This window comes from Castor canadensis, chromosome 8 (genome assembly GCF_047511655.1).
Source record: "Castor canadensis chromosome 8, mCasCan1.hap1v2, whole genome shotgun sequence".
Classification (NCBI taxonomy): Eukaryota; Metazoa; Chordata; class Mammalia; order Rodentia; family Castoridae; genus Castor; species Castor canadensis.
In genome coordinates, this window is record NC_133393.1 from 130,974,866 (window position 1) to 130,995,923 (window position 21,058).

The following is a 21,058-nucleotide window of genomic DNA, read 5'->3' on the forward strand; positions in this document are numbered from 1 at the left end:
GAGGCTGCAGCTCACCTGCCACCTACTGTCAGCCAGCTGCTGCTGCAGGCTTTATTTATTGCAGATCTCAGGAATGAGGTTTACACTCACCTAGCCCTGCAGGCTTTGTTTATTTAGAGTTCTCCTGGACGCATGCCCCTTTTGTTTTCTCCAGTATACAGCCCTATGTGCCTGCAATTGCAGTCCTTTTTTATTTAGAGTTCACGTAGGGAGGTGCTCCTCCTCCACTCTCCCATGGAGTGTGCCACACTTTAGCTGCTGTTGGATGTTCTCCTCTCCAAGCACACTCAGGGAGGTGGTGCCACACCTGCCTTCTCCGGCCAGCTTGTTTATTTACAGTTCACATGAGGGAATGCTCCTTCGCACTCTCCAGAGCTCAGGGCGTCCTGCCCTCTTTGGTACGTGTCTTTTTTTTTTCAGCTGCTTGTTTATTATTCAGTTTTTGGTTTTGATTTTTTTTTCTTTTTCCCCTGGGCGGGGGCCAGTCTATCCAGGGGGCTATTTGATTTGTCTCAGGGAGTACCACATGCTGCTTATTTGCTCACCTGGTGGTCTCCCAAGCAGGATAGGAGCTGGCGTCTGGCGGTGCAGGAGCCCTCCTGGTTTCTCCATTTAACGTGGTGGGGGGATGCTATGTGTGGGCTGGGGGTGTGGAGATGTCAGAGTTTTGCCTCTTCTTGGTGGTTTTTCCTGCCAGGTGTATCTCCAGCATCTCTCCAAGAGTTTACTTTAGGACCCACGCTTTCCGCTTCCTCCCTCTAGGAATCTCCTGCCACCAGTTCTCCAGTCCCACTTTGCTATTTATCTTCATGAATTCTTCCCTCATATTCACGCATTTTGTGTGTGTGTGTGTGTGTGTGTGTGACTGGCACACTTTTTTTCTTTTATCCTGGAATATTTCTTAAACTCCAGACATCACTTCAATGTGTCTCTTTAATGCATAAGAACTTGAAGAAAAAGAAGCAAGGGCACAGTAACACTGCTACGCCTCCACCAAATGAGTAATTCTGTAATACATTTAATACTCAGTCCAAGTTCAACTTCTTCTTTTGGGGGACATTGTCTTCCTGTGTTGTTCAGGCTAGCCATGAGCTCATGGTCCTGCTGCCTCCACCTCTTGAGTGCTGGATTACAGGCATGCACCACCACACAGACTTTCAACCTTTCTTGAATCTCTTCAGTGTATCTCTATAGGGCTGCCCAAATAAAAATTCAAATATAGTGTACCTGTATATTAGAATTCTGATTTGTCTCTTAATTTTTGATAGTTCCTCTTCCTTTGTTTTTGTTCTTTTTCCTGTTGTTTTGAAATCCAGGATCATGAATTAACTTTGTATCATTCCACGTATTTGTCAGAGCAGTAGAGCTGTTTGTCCCATTGAATGTCTTCCATTCTGGATAGGACTGGCTGCATTCTCTGGTTGTCATTTGCAGTTTCTTTCATTTTGTCTATTTCCTATAAGCTGGTAGGTAGTTTAAGAGGCTTGATTAAGCCAGGTGTGATGGTACATGTCTGTAATCTCAGCTATGCAGGAGGCATAGATAGGAGGTTTAAAGACCCTCCCAGGCAAAAAGCATGAGACCCTATCTAAAATCAAAAAGTCTTAAGTGATAGTGTGCTAGCAAGCACAAGACTCTGAGTTCAAATTCCAATACCACCACCACCACCAAAAAAAAAAAAAAGAGGCTTGTTAAATCCAGGTTCAGGTTTAAAACAAATTGAGGGGTCCAAATATAGCACATGGCTTAATAGCTTACTTTTTAAACTAACTGTAAGTGTGTAATTGATGTATTAAACATGCCGGATCTGTGATCTGTGATTGTAGTCAGTATACTGCTTTCTCTTCTCTACTACTACCTTCAAATAAGCAGGTCTCCCTTTGTGGCCTGGGGATATTATTTAGCTTTGACATCATGCTGAGATGTCACATCCTCTATGGAAAATTTCAGCTCAGTCTAAATAAAGCTTGAATTTCTCACCCAATTCAAGCTATCTCTCCTCCCTCCTTCCTCCTCCACTCTCTCCTATCCCAGCTGATAGGCAGGGTCCAATATGGAGGAGATGGTACATGGCCTAGTTTGACTCCATTTGTTGGACAGTCTCTATGATGTCTCCTTGTCCATGAGAAACATGGTGCACTCTTGCCTGCCAGATACTAGCTGTGTAACTCCCATGACACCCTCTATCTTTTCCCCTGCTCCATTCTGCCTGCCTTCTTCAGATTGCTTTAGATCCTTCAAACTCCAGAGGATGCTTATCAGGTTCCCCCCACACACAAACTCATCCCCTATTCCTGTAGTAACTCAGGGCAGACCCACACAATCCTCCAGCCCAGCAAACCTCTGGCCAGGAGTCAAAGTCCAGAACTCCTTCTAACAGGTTCTCTCACTGCCTCCCTTCACTTCGTTTTGTCTCATGGAGGACAGGGAAGGAATGCCAGTGTGCCCAACTTTTGTGAAGTGTGCCTAAAAATGCATCTGCCCTAATGAATATCAACCTTCTCCACTACAAGCTACTGGAAGTGACAGTTACTTGGTTAGAAAGATCTGTGCTATTGTAAGATCTATGTGTGTGTTAAGAATACCTCTTTTAAATGCAGGGCTACTTCTTACTCATCATTGGTACTACCAAAGATTCATTCTAAATCCTTAGGCAACAGGAAAATCTTAACCTCTATCCATACCAGTCTACTAAGATTTATGTTTGACTTCCCTTTATTATGTAGTTCTGCTCTCACACACAGGATTTCCCCATTTACTTTTAAATGAACAACTTAGAGAAACTCAAATAGGACTCCCTAGGTCCTATTTCCATGTATCAGGGGAATGTTAACCAATGTCACGCACAAAAGCTAACACATTTTTGTTTTCTGTTCTTACTCAAGAAGACCTGCATGTCCTACCAAATACCTCCACCAGCATGAGCAAGAAAAGGAAAACGTGTCTAAAGTCAGCAGAAGATACAGAAGCAGGCCACAGTGACATTGGGTGGATGGAATAAAACACCCTGCCTTTAACCTCATAGCATTTCTCCATAGAACTCATTTGATTCCTCTGCTTTATTGGACACAAACCCTAACCACTGTAACTGATGTGTCATGGGCTATGTGTATTTTTTAACTAATGGGCTTAATTAGAATTGCTGGGTACAGGAACTGCTTATTGGTGCCTTAAGTAGAAGTAGAAAAAAAAAAGTAGAAGTAGAATTAGGAACTGAAAGGAAGGCTGACTGACTCACCGAATAGTCACCAGAGCACATTTTTTATTTTCACTCAGCCAAACTAGGAAAATAATCAACTAAGAACTGCATGTGGGTGAATCAGTATCCACGGATAAATGCGGATTTAAAAAAGGAGGCCAGAATAAAGAATTTTAAACTGTAGGATACTTCTGCATGTGAACTCCTGGGGGTCAATTGAGTCATGTTGAGCTTACTTTGGGCATGGTTAAATATGCCTTGATCTATGTGTTATATATTCAAAATGTGGGCTGGCCAACTGGCTCAAGGAGTAGAGTGCCTGCCTAGCAAGCGTGAGGTCGTGAGTTCAAACCTAGACCACAAAAAAAAAACTCTAGGCTCACTTTAGATGTTTATGGAATAAGATGAAGGAAGAAAGAAGGGAGAGAGAGAGACATGGAAGAACAGGAAGAAGAAATGGAGGGAGAGAGGAAAAGGGAAATTGTTTTTTATTACTTCATTTCAGCAACTGAGTAAGCATAAATTGGCTAATGTTCTTTCCATGGTGTGGTTCAAATGTTGATTTTTAAGCCTAATTGTGGAAATTAAATAAAAATCACTCAATGATAAAAACTGAAAAGATGACAACACAACATGAGTTTGAAAAATGAATGTTGAGTGTTTGGGTTTTTTGTTTTAACTCTGGCAGCATGAATTGAATTTGTAACATTCCAGAAAATCAAGTCATTGATTCTTTCTGTTTGAAAGCTCTTTGTCCTATTAGGGATGTAGCTCAAGTGGTATAGCACTTGCCTAGCAAGTGTGAGGCCATGGGTTCAATTCCCAGTACAGAAAAAAAGAAAAAGAAGAGGGAGGGACAGAGGGAGGGAGGAAGGAAGGAGAAAGAAAGAGGAAGGGAGGGAGGAAGGTAGAGAGAATCCCATTTTTTCCAAATCATTTGAACTTAATTACAAGGCCAAGTATATTTAAGGACAAATACATGTTAATTAATAGAAAACAAACATGCCATTTTGAAATGCAATGAAGAATGAATGTTTAAAGGAAACTTGGTATAACAGAATTTCAGAACAAGGCAGCATATTAGGCATAATTCCCATTCTTCATGCTGTGGAGGTGGTCAACAGCCATGGTCCTGTGGGGCTCATGCAGAGACTGTGTTGGTCGTACTTCCCCTCCTCTTCCTACTCCACTGCATTGGACCATTGTTCAACCTGCTGGACTCCTCACCATGGTGTTCTCCTCCCTTGTTTCACTGTCTTAGAGAAATCTACAAGGATAAGACATTGTGAATTTGCCTCATGCTACAGTCACCCTTCCCTCAGAGTATTCCTTTGCTACTTTATACACCCTATAGTACTGCACCTACCACATTGATTTTTATAATTTCTTTTTGGGCAGCAGTAAGGTTTGAGCTCAGAGCCTTGCACTTGCTAGACAAGCACTCTACCATTTGAGCCATGCCTCTTTTGCTTTTGTAGATTATTTTTCAGATAAGGTCTTGGGCTTTTGCCCCGGCTGACCACAGATCATGATTCTCCAACTTATACCTTCTGTGTTGCTGGGATCATAGGCATGTACCACCATGCTTAGCTTATTTGTTGAGATGAAGTCTTGCTAACTTTTTGCCTAGACTGGCCTTGTATTTCAATCCTCCCAATCTACCTACCCAATAACTGGGATTACAGGCATGAGTCGTGATGCTTGACTAATGATTTCAGTTTCTTTTCCATAGAATACAGACTCCACATAAATAGAGTTCAGGTTCATTTAGGAATCCTCATTGAATAGTCTTTCTTGTGTGCCCACACTGATAAGTCTGTTAGATATAGCAATTAGAATTGAACAAAATAGATGTGATCTTTGAATTTTGGAGGGGTTTTGTCTTCTGAGGAAGAGAATCATTACGTTACATAAATCAATAGGAAAAACAGGAGATTACAAATGTGCTAAAAAGGAGGAATCTATAGGGGCCAAAAATATAGGAGAGGCAGAATCAGATTGAGGGTTTAGCATAGTTTCTCTGTGGAAGGAATGATTAAGTGAAGCCATGACTAGGAGTCCTACAGGTTATTCTTGTTTCACCACTGGGAAGGGTATAAGCAATAAGGCTCCCCAGTAAGAGAGGGGAACTTTTGTACCAGCCTATTACCCAACTGATCTAAGGCTCTTCAATTCAACAATGAAAAGAATTTCGAAGAGGGGATTCATCAAAAAGGCTCATGAGGTTAGGATCTGGCACAGATTTATTCATAAAGCAAAGTGGAACAAGGAGAAATAAAAGGGGAAAGAGTGACACCCTCTGACACACACAGCACATAGAAGCCAGGAGCTCAAAAAAAATGGTCTTCATCACCAATTCAAAAAAAAATTTCAGACTTGAGTCTGAAAGTTTTAGCTAGATATGTTGTCACTGAGTGACCTTCAATCATTTTTCTGAGTTCCTGTCTTGATGTTATTATCCAAACATGGAGACAATGGGTCTAGGGTGGCCTTATAATCAAAGGGTCTTGGGACATGGATGTCTGCTTCTTGTGAATTTGAACATTCCTTTCTGGTCAAAGAATTACCAAAACAGGACTCATTCAAGGAAGCTGTAACTCCCTTCACAACTAAAAGAAAGGAATGTGATGGAAGGATGCATGCATGTACTTTCTTACAAAGATTAATTTAACTTTTGCTGCTCTAGTGATTTCTTCAGTCTTAGTTCCTGACTCTGGCATTCATCTAAAATCCTATTAATCCTGCCCAGGTTTGACTGAAAAAGAAATATGCCTGCTAGACAAGACAATGTAGGAAACCTGGGGTTACTGGTCCTGAACTGAACTGGGCAAGGAGAGGGAATGGGAAAGGTCAAGAGCACAGAGTCTGTGGAGTCTTTGAGGCTACATTAGAGAGCTTTTATTTTATTTTAAGTGAAGGTCATTGAAGGTTGGAAGCAGATGATTGATGTGATTTGTACACCATACTTCATGTTTACTGGCTAATGTTGAATATTTACAGATAAACAGATGGAGTAAATGTAAACAATGAATCGATGCAATTCACCTATGCCATTTCTGAGTTTTAGCAACCTCAGGTAGTTAAATTAATTTGATGTAACTTGTTCTTAGGGAACATAGTAGAGATTTGTTGACTTTTAGTCAGTCATCATTCATTTTCTCTTTCTACCAATATGGTAATATGGTGTCTTGGTTAATTTTACATGTCAATTTGACTGGGCTAAGGGATACCCAGATAACTGGTAAAACAGTTCCTCAGTATTTTTTGAGGGTGTTTCTGGAAGACATTAACATTTGAATTAGTCGACTGATAAAGAGGATCTTTCCTTACCAATGTAGGTGGGTTTCATCCAACCCAATCTATTGAGGGTCAAGCAGAACAAAAAGCACAGAGGAAGAGTGAGCTAGAGCATCCATTTCCTTTTATCCCTGGATCCTGGAACTCCTGGTTCTGAGCTCTTTAGAGTCTAGAATCTAGAATTTATACCAACTCCCCTCTTCTCATACCTTTGTCCTCGGTCTAAATAACCAGTCATTTTTGACTATCCAGCTTACAAACAGCATATTGTAGGGCCAATTCCCATCATAAATCTCCTCCAATTTATCTATATGTCCTATTGGTTCTGTATCTCTGGAGAACCATGACCAATACATATATCTCTCCATTGTATGTGTGCCTAGCTCTACCCTGGTCAGAAGGCAAATAAGAACCAAGCCATTCCAACTGGACTCCCTCTCCTGGGACTTAGAATCTTTGTAGAGTGATTAATGGCAAGGAAAACATTTGAAGCAATTCATTTCAACTGTGGAAATTTTAAGATAGCATGGCTGTCAGACTGAAGCCCTCGGCTTCCCTGGTTCCTGCCCTGGTTTGAAGCCCAACCCTCCAGCATTTCTTCCTTCATCCCACTGAAAGACCCACCAGTAGATTCACTTTTTCCTCAAAAAGGCCAGCATGGGTATCTATCACTTGCAATAGAAAATTCATCATAATTCAGTGAATATCTAGTTTTGCTCTAGATGATAATCATATTTGGCCTCAAGTTTTAAAAATCTCTCTTTGGATTTACTACATGTCCATTTCCAATCTAATGGAGTCTTTAGCATTTTCTTTTACATCTCAAAATTGATTTGGTAGTTGGAATACATTTCTGGGGATGGAAGATTTGAAATCCTTGAAAACAGTTAAGTTTCCCTCTCTCCCTCTCTCTCTCTCTCTCTCTCTGAAATTTTTCAAATTTCCCCAGAAAAAGACAAATCTGCAATTTCCTACTGCAGTTTCACTTTGACTTATTTGACCCACACTTGTTCTATGTAATCATCAAGGAGAGACCACTTCCATTCTTTCAAACAGTGATTCACTAGTTCCATGGTATGCTTCCTGGTAAAAAGCATCAATTATTACTACCTCGGGGTAATTGGAATAAAAACTTTCCCCCTCTCTCAGGGTTTCAGAAAATACTGTAGCATCTTAAAGCAGCTGAAGGATGTCACGCTAAAGAAACCAGAGTATTTTCCCAAATGTGTTGATCATGACAACACTCCCTCTTACAAAACGTCTTCAAAAACTAGTGTTTTGTGGAACCCACTTTGAGAGTGCTGTTTTTGAAGCTCAAAGCAAATGAAAGTGGGATTTTTACATTTTCTCCGTGCCACCTATTATAATTGCATTACTTGTCAAGCTCATTTTACTCCTTGGGATTTATTCTAGGTATGTCCTTGAAATGTCTGCTACAGTCTCCTCAACACGCTCTGAAAGCAGCCACAGTGTTCATGGTTCATTTGTATCATTTCCTTTTCATGAAAATATTCAGATTGCTCTTAAAATTCACTGTGATATGGTAGTGGGAAAACTCAATATTCAGCCCATTCAGGTATTTGTTGGCAGTATGTATGATCAAACACAGACTCACACATACACATATAGAAAAGACATGGTCTGTTCTCAAGGTCTCCTCAAAGACAGCTGATTATCTCAAGGGTAGTCCAAGCTACCCAAACTGAGATGAAGGGTATGGATGGAGAAGGAGCCATTGAGGGCACATCAATTCTCTCCCATCTTGTCCCAGTTGGTCTAACAAGTCTGTGAGGATGTTTCTCAGGGGTGTCAGAGAACAGGCACCTGGGACAGGAGCAGGAAAAGGGACCAAAGATTAACACCGATGACTTTAACCTGACACAATTGGGTCTTTGACTTTGCATTTGACTAATGTTGTTGAACACCGACTCTGTTGAGGGTTTCTGCTTGGTTCTTGCCTTTAAAAAACTGCCATATTGGACCACTGAGCACCTACATTTAAAAATCCAATATATAAAATACGTGAACAATTAAATAAATAAATAAACATTAAGATTCATGATCCATAAAAAAAACCCATAAAAGTCCAATATAACTTAGGAAACAGCATTCTAGAACCAAGAATGAAGTGTTTTTCTTCAATAACCTAAGTATTTAAATATACTCTTTAATCTTGTACAGCTCTAAAAATACTTAAATATGTCATTTCATGAACATGACTTCAGTTTTCTATCCTAGCTCGTGTTCATTCGTGTCCACTCCTTTACAATACTTTTGGTTTTGTTTTTTCAGTGCTGAGGATAGAACCCAGGGCCTTGCTCATGCTAGAAACTCTCTACCATTGAGTTACACCCTCAATTCTGTAGCGTTTTTAGTAGTATTTATTGTGAAATATAACACAAAATTTAAGTTAACAAAAACATTTATCACTAATCCAAATATCCACTCTTTTGACTGTTCAGGTAATTTAACATTTTTTGCAATGTTGCAGTAAGCATGTTATGCAAATCTGATGAGTTCATAATGATACCAGTTTTGCTATTGTACCAATTGTGGTTTTCACTTGTATTTCTCTCTGGGCATCTTTCATCTTTTATTAACAATTTAGGATTCTATAAATTTATTTATACTTCCTTTCCATAAAATCTAGGACAGGGTTGCTTCCTGAGGTACAATCTCAACGAGTAGCTGATCCTATTTGCATGGGCATATTGCTTGGCTTCCTAACACTAATATCAGTTCCTGCCTTCTGAATTAGCACCACTCATGCAGGTGGGTTGGTTCTGCAAACACCTATTTTCCTGTAGACCCGGTGTCTGTGATGCCTATGGTGGATCCACTGAGTTATAAAACTCTCCTGAATTTCACTTTGGTGGGTCTCATCTATGTGATTGACTTTTTGCCTAATTTCCTCAAAAGCTAAATTCCAGCATTGCTTAGCTGGAGACCTATAAAGTCTTCCCCTTCCTTATTGGCTAGAGTCTCTCCACTGATCCCCAGGTTGCTGAAGAAGGTTCTACTCTGAAAAAAATGAATCTTTCCTAAGCATGATATTAGTTCTCTGCTAACTTGAAGGAACACCCCTACATGGAGACTTCTGCTGCCGTGCTCTACCTGTAAGTCTGGCTCCAGCTTCTACTTCCTCTCACAAGCCAGAGTTTCTGCATGTTTTGAGGCTGATTCTTCTGCCTCTTATCCTCAGTTATAAATGTCCCAAGAGGGAGGAATGAAATTCCCTTTTATTAATGAATGGTTATTCAAAAATAAATTTAAAAAAATTTTAAAAGGTATTTGACTCCAATAAATAAATAAATATTACTTTATTGCTTTGGAGTTTTAAATAAAACTTGTTTTACTTCTTTGAAAGTTCCTTCTTAGCATTCAGAAAATGGTGATGACACCAGTCTTTACTGAATGAGGAAGTGGGACTTGTTTCTCTCCTATCCAGTCTCCTTGAGACTTAACAGTTTTCTATCTTGGGTGCACACACTTCAGTCCAAGTTATATACTTATCTGAATTCATTTGGGTGATGCCAGGCAAGTATATTGTTCAAAATTTAGACAAGAGAAAGGTCAAGTCTGATACCGCAAGGATTTTCATATTTTAGGTCACCATATTTCTTCTTATTTGACAGTGTGGAAATATTGCGACATTTAGTCTACAAAACTGGCCATTCAATAAGACAGTAACATGAAGAAAAAAGTCTGGTAGAATGTAACAGCATAAGGAAGCAAGTGATTTCCAGCCATGTTTGGGTACCTCAAGATAGGTACAGAGCAGGCCAAGTCCTGAACTGGAAGAGAAAAAGCATCACAGTTCTCTCGCTCTGACCCTTGCTCATGTTCTTATACACAAAACCATACCTCCAACTGCTGCCTTCGCTCCCTTTCCCCACCACTGCATTGCCAGGGTGCAGTTATCCTATGTGATCTCATTGGTCAGGAACTCTGACAAAATTCTGAGAAAAGAAACTACTGTTCCTTTTAGAAAATGTTACTTTCTGTTGTTACGTGGAACAAATCCTTTACAAGTTCTAAGTGTTTTTATATTATATCTTAGAAAGGAAGTAAAAAGATCAAGATGTATGTACATTGAGAAGCTTTTCAGAGAGAGTATTATTACTGCAAATCGCTCATATTTTATTGCCTTGCCGTAACAAAGGAATAAGAAATCTTTGTTCCCCCATAAAAGCACAACCCTGACTGTGAGAATTCTGAAATCTGACTTGATTATTACTAGTGGAAAGATTCTATTAATCTCTTGTACTATGCCCTTTTTCATATTTGGGAGTTGAAGTTTCAACCCTAAGTAGAAGGATTAGCCACAGTTTTTAGTTCTGGAATTTTGGATAATAGGTTCAAAAATACCAAAAAGTGAATGGTGATTTTTTTTTTATTATTGTTGTGCTGGGGATACATTGTGACATTTACAAAAGTTCTTAAAATAGTTGAATTCACCCCCTCCATCATTCTCCTTTATTCTTCCTCCCCATTTCTGGAACAGTTTCAACTGGTCTCATTTTTCCATTTTCATACATGAATACACAATATTTCCACCATATTCACCTCCTTCACCCTTTCCTTATATTCTCTCCCCTCCCACTGGTACTCACCCAAGACAGGACCTGTTTTACTTTCCTGTTCTCTGTTTTGGAAAAAAAAAAAAGAGACATTTTTATTTGTTTAAGATAGTTAGACAGGGTGTCTCATTATGACATTTCCGTGTATAAATATGTATTATGTACATGAATTGGTTAATCCTATTTTTCTCCTTTCTACCTTAGTCCCTTTCTTATGGTGATTTCAACAGGTTTAAAAATTCTACATTCATTCTTGTATAGAAAGTACATTAACCATATTCACCTTCTTAACTTCCTTCTTTTACCCTCCCTCTCTAGTTAGTGACCTCTCCTTAGCATGAACTGTTTTTCATAATATTGCTGTATTTGTATTTCACATGTGAGAGAAAGCATGCAGCCTTTGGTCTTCTGAGCCTGGCTAGCTTCACTTAAGGTGATGTCCTCCAGTTACATCCATTTATCTGCAAATAACAAAATTTCATTCTTCTTTATGGATGGTGACTTTGAAAAGCAACTTTTGTGAAAAGTCTTTTGCTAGAAGCATGGCTCAGACAGCACAGCACCTGCCTAGCAAGTGGAAGGTCCTGAGCTCAAGCCCTAGTACCTCCAAAAAAGTCTTTCTGCTATGTATATTGCCCTGACGAGTGCTTCAATCCACTGTTTCTAAAGAGAGGCGATTTTGTTTTTGTTTTGTTGGAGATACTGGGGTTTGAACTCAGGGCTTCACACTTGCAAAGCAAGCAGTCTACCACTTGAGCCACTCCTCTAGCCCATATTGCTCCTGTTAATTTGGAAATAGAGTCTTGCTTTTGGCCCATGCAGGCCTGGACCATGATTCTCCTATTTTGTGCTTCCTACATCTGGGCTGACAGGCATGCATCAACACTTTTTTCTGTTAAGATGGGTGTCTCACAAACTTTTTTTTCCCAGGGGCCAGCCTGGAACTGCAGTCCTGTGATCTCAGCCTCCCAAGTAGCTAGGATTACAGGAATGAGCCACCCATCAGCATCTAGTGGGAGGTGATATTTCTTAAGGACAGAGTGAGACATACCTTGTCCTATCATCATCTGGAGGGGGAAATCAATTTATATACTAATCAGAATCTGGCAACATACCATAAAAATTCATGGGAAACCGCCCTCCTCCCCCCCCCACCCCCCCACCGTGCCACATACACGTGCCCAACTGCTGCTTTAAGTCTGGTGGCTTAAAACACTAACTTCCCCCTGCTAGGAGGAAACTCTCCTGGCTAATAAGGAAGCCATGTTTTTAACTGGGGATCTTGGCTGAGTAGCATAGGCCATGTTTTCAAAGTGCCTCATGAACAAGTGATGAATTTAGTATACCATGGAGATAGCAGTAGCTACTTGGAAGCATATGACTACTCTTCAATTTTTCTTTAATCCTTGGTTACATCATGAGGAAATTCCATTTCGGTTCTGTTAATGTTTTGTCACCTCTCTTCTTATAACAGGAGAGAGGGAGAGAGAGTAGAGAAAGAATATGTTGGAAGCCAATGTTTTTATTACCTAATCTCAAAGTAATATCCTATCACTCTACTAAATTCTATTTGACATACTCTGGAGTTAGTAGATATAGGTAAGAACTTTCTCAATGAAACCCCAGCAGCACAGCAACTAAGAGATAGCATAGATAAATGGGACCTCATAAAACTAAAAAGCTTCTGTTCATCAAAAGAAATGGTCTCTAAACTGAAGAGAACACCCACAGAGTGGGAGAAAATATTTGCCAACTATACATCAGACAAAGGACTGATAACCAGAATATACAGGGAACTTAAAAAACTAAATTCTCCCAAAACTAATGAACCAATAAAGAAATGGGCACATGAACTAAACAGAACTTTCTCAAAAGAAGAAATACAAATGGCCAGAAAACACATGAAAAAATGCTCACTATCTCTAGCAATAAAGGAAATGCAAATTAAAACCATGCTAAGATTCCACCTCACCCCTGTTAGAATAGCCATCATCAGCAACACCACCAACAACAGGTGTTGGCGAGGATGCGGGGAAAAAGGAACCCTCTTACACTGTTGGTGGGAATGTAGACTAGTACAACCACTCTGGAAAAAAATTTGGAGGCTACTTAAAAAGCTGGACATCAATCTACCATTTGATCCAGCAATACCACTCTTGGGGATATACCCAAAAGACTGTTACTCCAGAGGCACCTGCACATCCATGTTTATTGCGGCACTATTCACAATAGCCAAGTTATGGAAACAGCCAAGATGCCCCAGCACTGACGAATGGATTAAGAAAATGTGGTATCTATACACAATTGAATTTTATGCAGCCGTGAAGAAGAACGAAATGTTATCATTCGCTGGTAAATGGATGGAATTGGAGAACATCATTCTGAGTGAGGTTAGCCTGGCTCAAAAAACCAAAAATCGTATGTTCTCCCTCATATGTGGACATTAGATCAAGGGCAAACACAACAAGGGGATTGGACTATGAGCACATGATAAAAGCGAGAGCACACAAGGGAGGGGTGAGGATAGGTAAGACACCTAAAAAATTAGCTAGCATTTGTTGCCCTTAACACAGAGAAACTAAAGCAGATACCTTAAAGCAACTGAGGCCAATAGGAAAAGGGGAACAGGTGCTAGAGAAAAGGTTAGATCAAAAAGAATTAACCTAGAAGGTAACACCCACGCACAGGAAATCAATGTGAGTCAATGCCCTGTATAGCTATCCTTATCTCAACCAGCAAAACCCCTTGTTCCTTCCTATTATTGCTTATACTCTCTCTACAACAAAATTAGAGATAAGGGCAAAATAGTTTCTGCTGGGTATTGAGGTGGGGAGAGGGAGGGGGTGGAGTGGGTGGTAAGGGAGGGGGTGGGGGCAGGGGGGAGAAATGAACCAAGCCTTGTATGCACATATGAATAATAAAAGAAAAATGACAAAAAAAAAATTCTATTTGACAAAAGGAAGTCAGTGAGTCCAGTCAACACAAGGGCATGACTACCGGAGATTTTTTTTTGGTCCATATCATAGGTGCCTACCACAGGGATATATTGAAATTTCCTGTTTTCCTTCCTTTCCCCAAATAAATCATATGTTCCATGAGGGTAGAAATAGTGTCTTATTGTGGCTGCCACCACCATTTTCTCATTTGCTAAAACCAATGTTTTCTTCAGCCTTGTGGACTCTTGCCTCTGCTATAGGAACATTGCTTTGCAGCCAGGTCTAGAGAGGGTAGCTCCCTCAGTGGCTATCTGAGGGACTGATAACACAATCCAAAGTGTGGTGGTGAGCAGGGTATTAGCCCCTATGAGATGAATTTGATCAGTGACATAACATCAGAAATGGTTGGCCAGTAAGTTGCTCTCCTTTCCTGTCTCTGGCAGCATGTTCTAAGGCCTTACCACACCACTTTCACTTGGTAACTTGTTTGAAATACCAAAAATTAGGCCTCAACTCACACCTACTCAATCAAGTCTATTTCAACAGGAAACTGGGAGATTCATATGCACATTAAAACTTGAAAAACCACTTCTCTAAGAAACAGCTGTATATGCTGGTACAAATATGCACCCAGAAGGCTGAGGCAGGAGGATGGTGACTTTGAGACTAGCCTGGGCTACATGAAAGAAAGAAAGAGGAAGGGAGGAAGGAAGGAAGGAAGGAAGGAAGGAAGGAAGGAAGGAAGGAAGGAAGGAAGGAAGGAAGGGAGGGAGGAAGGAAGGAAGGAAGGAAGGAAGGAAGGAAGGAAGGAAGGAAGGAAGGAAGGAAGGAAGGAAGGGAGACAAAGAAAAATCTTGAAGGCAGCCAGAGGAAAAAGACCCATTCCAGAGGCACAGAGATAGGAATTCGTACAGAAGGAAGCTCTGACTGTGATTACCACTGAGCAATCAGATAGCTCAGTGCGTGCTCTGTATTGGTAAATCACCTCCAGAAATAAACCAGTATTATACCTATAACACCATATTCTGAGGCATAAGTCCTATTCATTGGACACAATAGACCATCTCTCCATTTTCCCTCTCACCCATGATCCTAGATAAACAGACATTTCAAAATCAAAGCTTAAAATGCTCAAATAAGTTGTGTGATGATACACGCCTATAATCCCAGTGTTCAAGAGGCTGAGGCAGCAGGATTATGAGTTCAAGGCCAGTGTGGGCTACATAGTGAAACTGTCTGAAAAAAAATTCTCAAATGAACTTTGTAGAACAAATTGAGTGGCAGGTGTTTATAAAAGTAATAAAATAATACCAAGTTCCCAGCATCCCTTGACATGGAAGTTTTATACTCTAGCACTTGCTTTTTCATGTGGGATAGGAAGACTAATGGCCAAATTTTTACCTGGGTTGAATGTTATTTCATAATTCTACAATTTTATGTATATATATATATATATATATACATATACATATACATATAGATATATGTGCATATATATATATTTATAAAACTGTCCAGCAAACAACCTTTGAATAAGTTTCTCCAAACATCTCAGGGCATTGAGAATACAATGGTTGATTAACATTTCACTAGCATTTACTTATAGTAAGAACATCATTATAATTTTAATTGTTAAAAATCTCAACAGCTGATACAAAAATAGAGTCTGAGAGGCATGTATAGAAAGGCTAACATTTCTGAAGATTAGTGTATCTCATTATAATGAGAAACAAAATGTATAGTATCTCTACTTCAAAGAGTCCTATAAATTAAAATGAAAGATAAGCACTAGAATTTGTTAAAAAAAATAGGCAAAGGACATGAGAAAGGAAAATACAAATGCCAATAAGCACATGAGAAAAAATCACTAATTGTCAAGAAATATATATGCAAATCCCTCTTAATTACTCTTAATCTAACAAATTTGGGCAATTTTAAAACTTATGATACCAAGGTTTGGAAAACCAGCATTCTTACATACTTCTGATGAACAAGTTGATACTTGCTGGAAGGAAATTTGGTACTGTGGGATGGGTTATAGAGTTATCTGTGGTGTCTTGTCAGAAGCAATTCCTTAAATCTAAATCTCCATCATTTCTGGCATGTGACCATGCTTCCCTGGTCACAGCTGATTGGATCCTGGTTAGGCTCTGAGTCTGAAGGCAGCCAGTAGCCAAGTTTACTGTATGGAAACAAAACATAAAATGCTTTGTTTGCTTAAATAGGACACAAGTATTGGTTATTGCGTGAAAGTCATGTGTAAAGGCTTCACCTAACAGGGATAAAATAAACTAATTAAACTATCCTGCTTAGAGAAGTTTAATGAAAGGCATTTTCAAAAGTCCATATTTCATAGCAAATACAAAACCAAAAAACAAAACAAATAACAAATAAAGAAGCGAAGCACTGTAGTGAGGGAATGAAAAGGTAAAGTTATGAGGCAACAGAAGTCAAGATCCTTCTTGACTTCTCTGAGCAAGCAGAAGTCATGAGATGGAGAAAGAACAGAAGTCAAGCAGTAGAGGCAGAAGCAGACGTTACAATAGAATACAGTAATAGCAGCTCACTGAGACAGGGGGCTGTAGACAAGGCCAGACTTGCTGTGTACCATGAATAACAGCCCCATTTCTGTTCTCTGGGATCTTTCCTTACTTTTCTAACTACTCTTATTTTTTTCTTTTGAGTGCTGGGCATTGAACCCAAGCCCGTTCATAAGCTAGGCAGGCAGGCACTCTACTACTGAGCTACATTCTCAGACCTTGGTTTATTTAGAGAGGGTGTTACTATACAGCTTAGGCTGTTCTTGAACTTGCCCAGTACTAGGATTACAGGTGAGCACCACCATGCATAGCTTTCAGGTACTCTTATAATAAATATGCACTTGAATAAAACCAAAGGTGTTTCTACTTTTTACAAAGTAATAATACCCAATTAACTCATATATTGCACCTATTAACTTAAAAAGGTATACATATTCTGACCAATCTCTTATCTAGGAATGTATCCTATATTGGTACTTATATTAGAGAAAAGTTAGAAAATTTAATGTTCAAAATAGGAAATTATAAAATGTATTTTTCTGCATCTTTACAGTAGAATACTATGCAGTCATTAAAATGATGTGGCAATGGCATCTTTAATGATACAAATAATAGACACAATGTATTGTTGCATAAAACAGATGATTTATCCAGTATGTAGGTTTGATCTGAAAGGCTCAGAAATCTAAAGGATGAGGGCTCTTTCTTTGTGTACTAATAATGCAATTTTGGAGGGCAATAGCAGAGATTCAACTCATAGATTTGAGCCTGATAGACAAGTACACTACCACTTGAGCCATGCCTCCAGTTGTGACAATGCAATTTTTAATATAAATAGTCCTAAAAAATACTGTTCTTTTACATTATTTTTTACTGATAAATCATTTACTTAGCATAACATTTACCATTGTAAAGTACACAATTCAGTGCTTTTTAGAATATATACAGGTCTCTGCACCCATCACAACCAATTCTGGAAATATTTCACCATCCCTAAAGGAAATCCTATACCCATTAGTAGTCACTTCTCATTTCCACCCACCCATGGAAACCACTGATCTGCTTCCTGTCTCCATGAATTGACCTATTGTAGAAATTTTATTTCTGGCATCTTTTACTTACCATGTTTTCAAGGTTCATAAATGTTGTAAAATGAATAAATATTTCATTCTTTTTATGGCTGAAGAATATCCTACCATATGAATAAATCCCATTTCGTTTATCAGTTCATCAGTTGATGGATAATAGGTGGTTTCCACTTGGGGCTGTAATTAATAAGGCTATATGGACATTTATGTACATAGTTGTAGGTGGCCATAAGTTGTCAGCTTTCCCAGCTCAGTTAGTGTGGTGATTAGCTAATACTGGACAGAGATTTCTTTAAATGGTGGAATCTGTGAATCTCTTAGTCTTTACCAAAGGGCTCTCTTTGCATGTTGGAAGATTCCTGCAACACTCAGCCAGGCAGTTTACAACTCTGTCCTAGTCTTCATTTCCTGCTAGTGTACACCCTCCAACTTAGGCAAAGATGAGAATGAAGTCCCTTCTCAAGTCTTTGTAAGCTTGTGCCCAGCCCTAGACGTACACACAATTACTTGCATGTATGTTTTTTTTCCCCAAGAACATATCAGAATATTTCAAAGTCCTTCATGGACATCTTGTCTCCTGGTTTTGCCTTTTAAGCTTTTTTTTCTTAGCCTAGTGTTTGGCACAACGATTATCTTCGTCCTAAGGCAGCCTTGGTATTAAACAATTGCCTCTGGTTGTTTTAAATATACATCTCTGGAGAAAAGGCTGTTTGCATTGCATGAGCTCCAACCCAAGTCAAATCAAGACAATCTTACAATTGAGGTCTTTCAGTGAATCCCAAGACAGGTTAAATAAAAATTGTTCTCTCAGAATGTGACTTTGAAGGAGCTCCAGTACCAATTTGCGGCTCCACTGGCTGTCAGGCTTCTGGTTTCCACTGCCATCACAGGCTATTGATTTCCAAGGCTAAAGTTAACATGCCACAAAGCTCCTTCTTCGTGGAATTCAGACATTGTTCTTGAATAAACACTCCCTGGATTGCTGCAAGTCTGCTATTTTCTAGAGTTCTAAAAAAGTTGATTCTAATAACTTTTTAATTATTCTCCTTGTTTTTAAAGAAGAGATGATTGGAGGGAGGGGTCTTTACATCGCCATTTCACTGATCTCACCTTTTGATATAAATATAATGAATAAATTCATGGATCAACAGTATTGCAGTACACTTCACCTATTATCTAGTTTCCAAGTAATGTGAGTTACACTTATTTTTCTGTCCCTTTTGTTTTTCCAAGATCTTTGCTTCCTTTTTTTTTTTTTTTGAAAATAAATAAAATACTTGCTTCTTCCGTCTCAGAGGACATCAAGCCACACTAGCCAGGAGAATTGGCTGCTCTACAGGTGTTGAAATAAGAGGATTCTTGAGGATCAGAAATTGAGTAGTTTTAAGGTAGTTGTCAGGTTAGTAAGTACAAATACAGTTCATCCAGATAAATTTGAATTTCAGATAAATAACAAAACAATAAAATGTTTAGTGTAAATAGGTCCCAATATTTTTGTTCTAAAATTCAAATTCAACTGGGTGTCTAATGCCTTATCTGGAAACCCCATTTTAAGTGAGCTGTAATCACAAATGACCTATAAGGTCTTTCTCAAATGGTTCAATGGGCATACCTTATTCAACAATTATATTTAATGTGGTGTATTTATATGGCTAAAGATATAGTTCAGTGGTACAGCACTTATCTAGCATGCCCATGGCCCTGTGTTTGATCCCCAGTACCACAAAAAAAAATAAATAAATAAAAGATAGTCTACTTATAAATACTAATACAACTAGAGTTTTAGTTTCAGTTCAGAAAACAAACCTAGTTAGTAGTTAAGGAATTGCAGATAGACAGGTAGATAGGCAGATAGATAAATAGATAGATAAATGAATTTACATAGTGTAATTAAGCACCATCAAATGTTTTCCCTGTCATCACTTTCACTGCACTCCCAATGCTCAACAGCTACCCTGCTTTTCTTTGGCTTCTGTTTTAGTCAGCTTTCCATCACTATAATGAAATTATCAAGAGAATTAACTAATAAAACCAACAGGGATAGTTTAACTCACAATTTTGAAGGTTTCAGTGCAAATTTGGGTGGACCATGCTTTTGGAATTGCCTGGCCTGCTGGGTAGTAACAGTGAGGAGAAAAGTGTGGCAGAAAAGAAATCTTACCAGGCAGTGAGAGAGAGGAAGAGCCCAGGGTCCCACAGTCACCTTCAGGGTATACCCTAATGACCTAAGGACTTCCTTCTAGGTCTCTCCTGCTAAAACTTCCACCACCTTCTTTTAGTGCTAACCTGGGGACCAAGCCTTTAACACATAGACATTTGGGCGGCATTGAGTATCCAAAGTATAGCAACTTCTCTTTGAAGCACTGCCCTGGGTCTATGGAGACAGGACTAGCAATAACATAAGGAAATCTGGAGGGATCCAAAATGGCAACTGGGACACAGACTCAGACTGCGTGAGCTCTAGGAATCAGGGAACTTGCTGAGACACTGGAGACACACTTGGCTGAGGTAAAGCACAAGGGAGACCTGAAACTTCACCACCCTGAACCCCTAGCCCGTGAAAGTCTTCTCTATGTCATGATAGACTGAAAGAACAGGCAGGCTGCCACCTCCACGTTGCTGCCGCCTGCCCACTGCCTGCCAGGCTGCCGACCACCACAGGAGGGCTCCAGCACCACCAGACACCAGCTCCAAACCTGCCTAGGAGATGCAGACAAACAGCACTGGATGCTAAAGGAGTAACACCAGAACTACTAAAACTGAAATTCTACTGTTCCTGAGCCGGGGATTTTTTTTCCTTTTCTTTTTTCTTTTCTTTAAGTGTTTGTTTGTCTTGTTCGCTGTTTGATTGTCCACCATCTCTCCCTGTTGATTTCTTTGGTTCTCCATTTTTTTTTCTCTTTCTTTTTTTTTTTTCTCCTTCTTTCTTGGTTTTGTTAGTTTTACTATTGTAAGTTAGCTAAGACTAAATTACACATAGACCAGGGACAGAAGCAGTACCAAGTGGAATGATGGGAAGACAAAAAAGGGATTGAAACCTTTCTCCCCCCCAAAAATAAATTAATACAGGATTCAGAGGGAAAGGAAGAAAATGGATACCCAGATCCAGACTCCAACAAAATGATAAACTATACCAAGGAACCCAATGAAGCCCACAAGAACACCCTAAAAGAAGAAATTCTGCAAGTGATCAATGAGAATTTCATAGAGATGTTACTAGACATGGTTAACCAAAACATAGAGGAGGCACTCAAGAAATTCCAAGACAACAAAAATAAAGAATATGAGAAAACACAAAAACAAATAAATAAAATCATAGGAGCCCTAAATAAACACCAAAGTAAAACAGAAAACACCATAAATAGAGAGATAAATGAATTATTGACAATATTAAAGAGGAAGTGACCCATGATGTGGA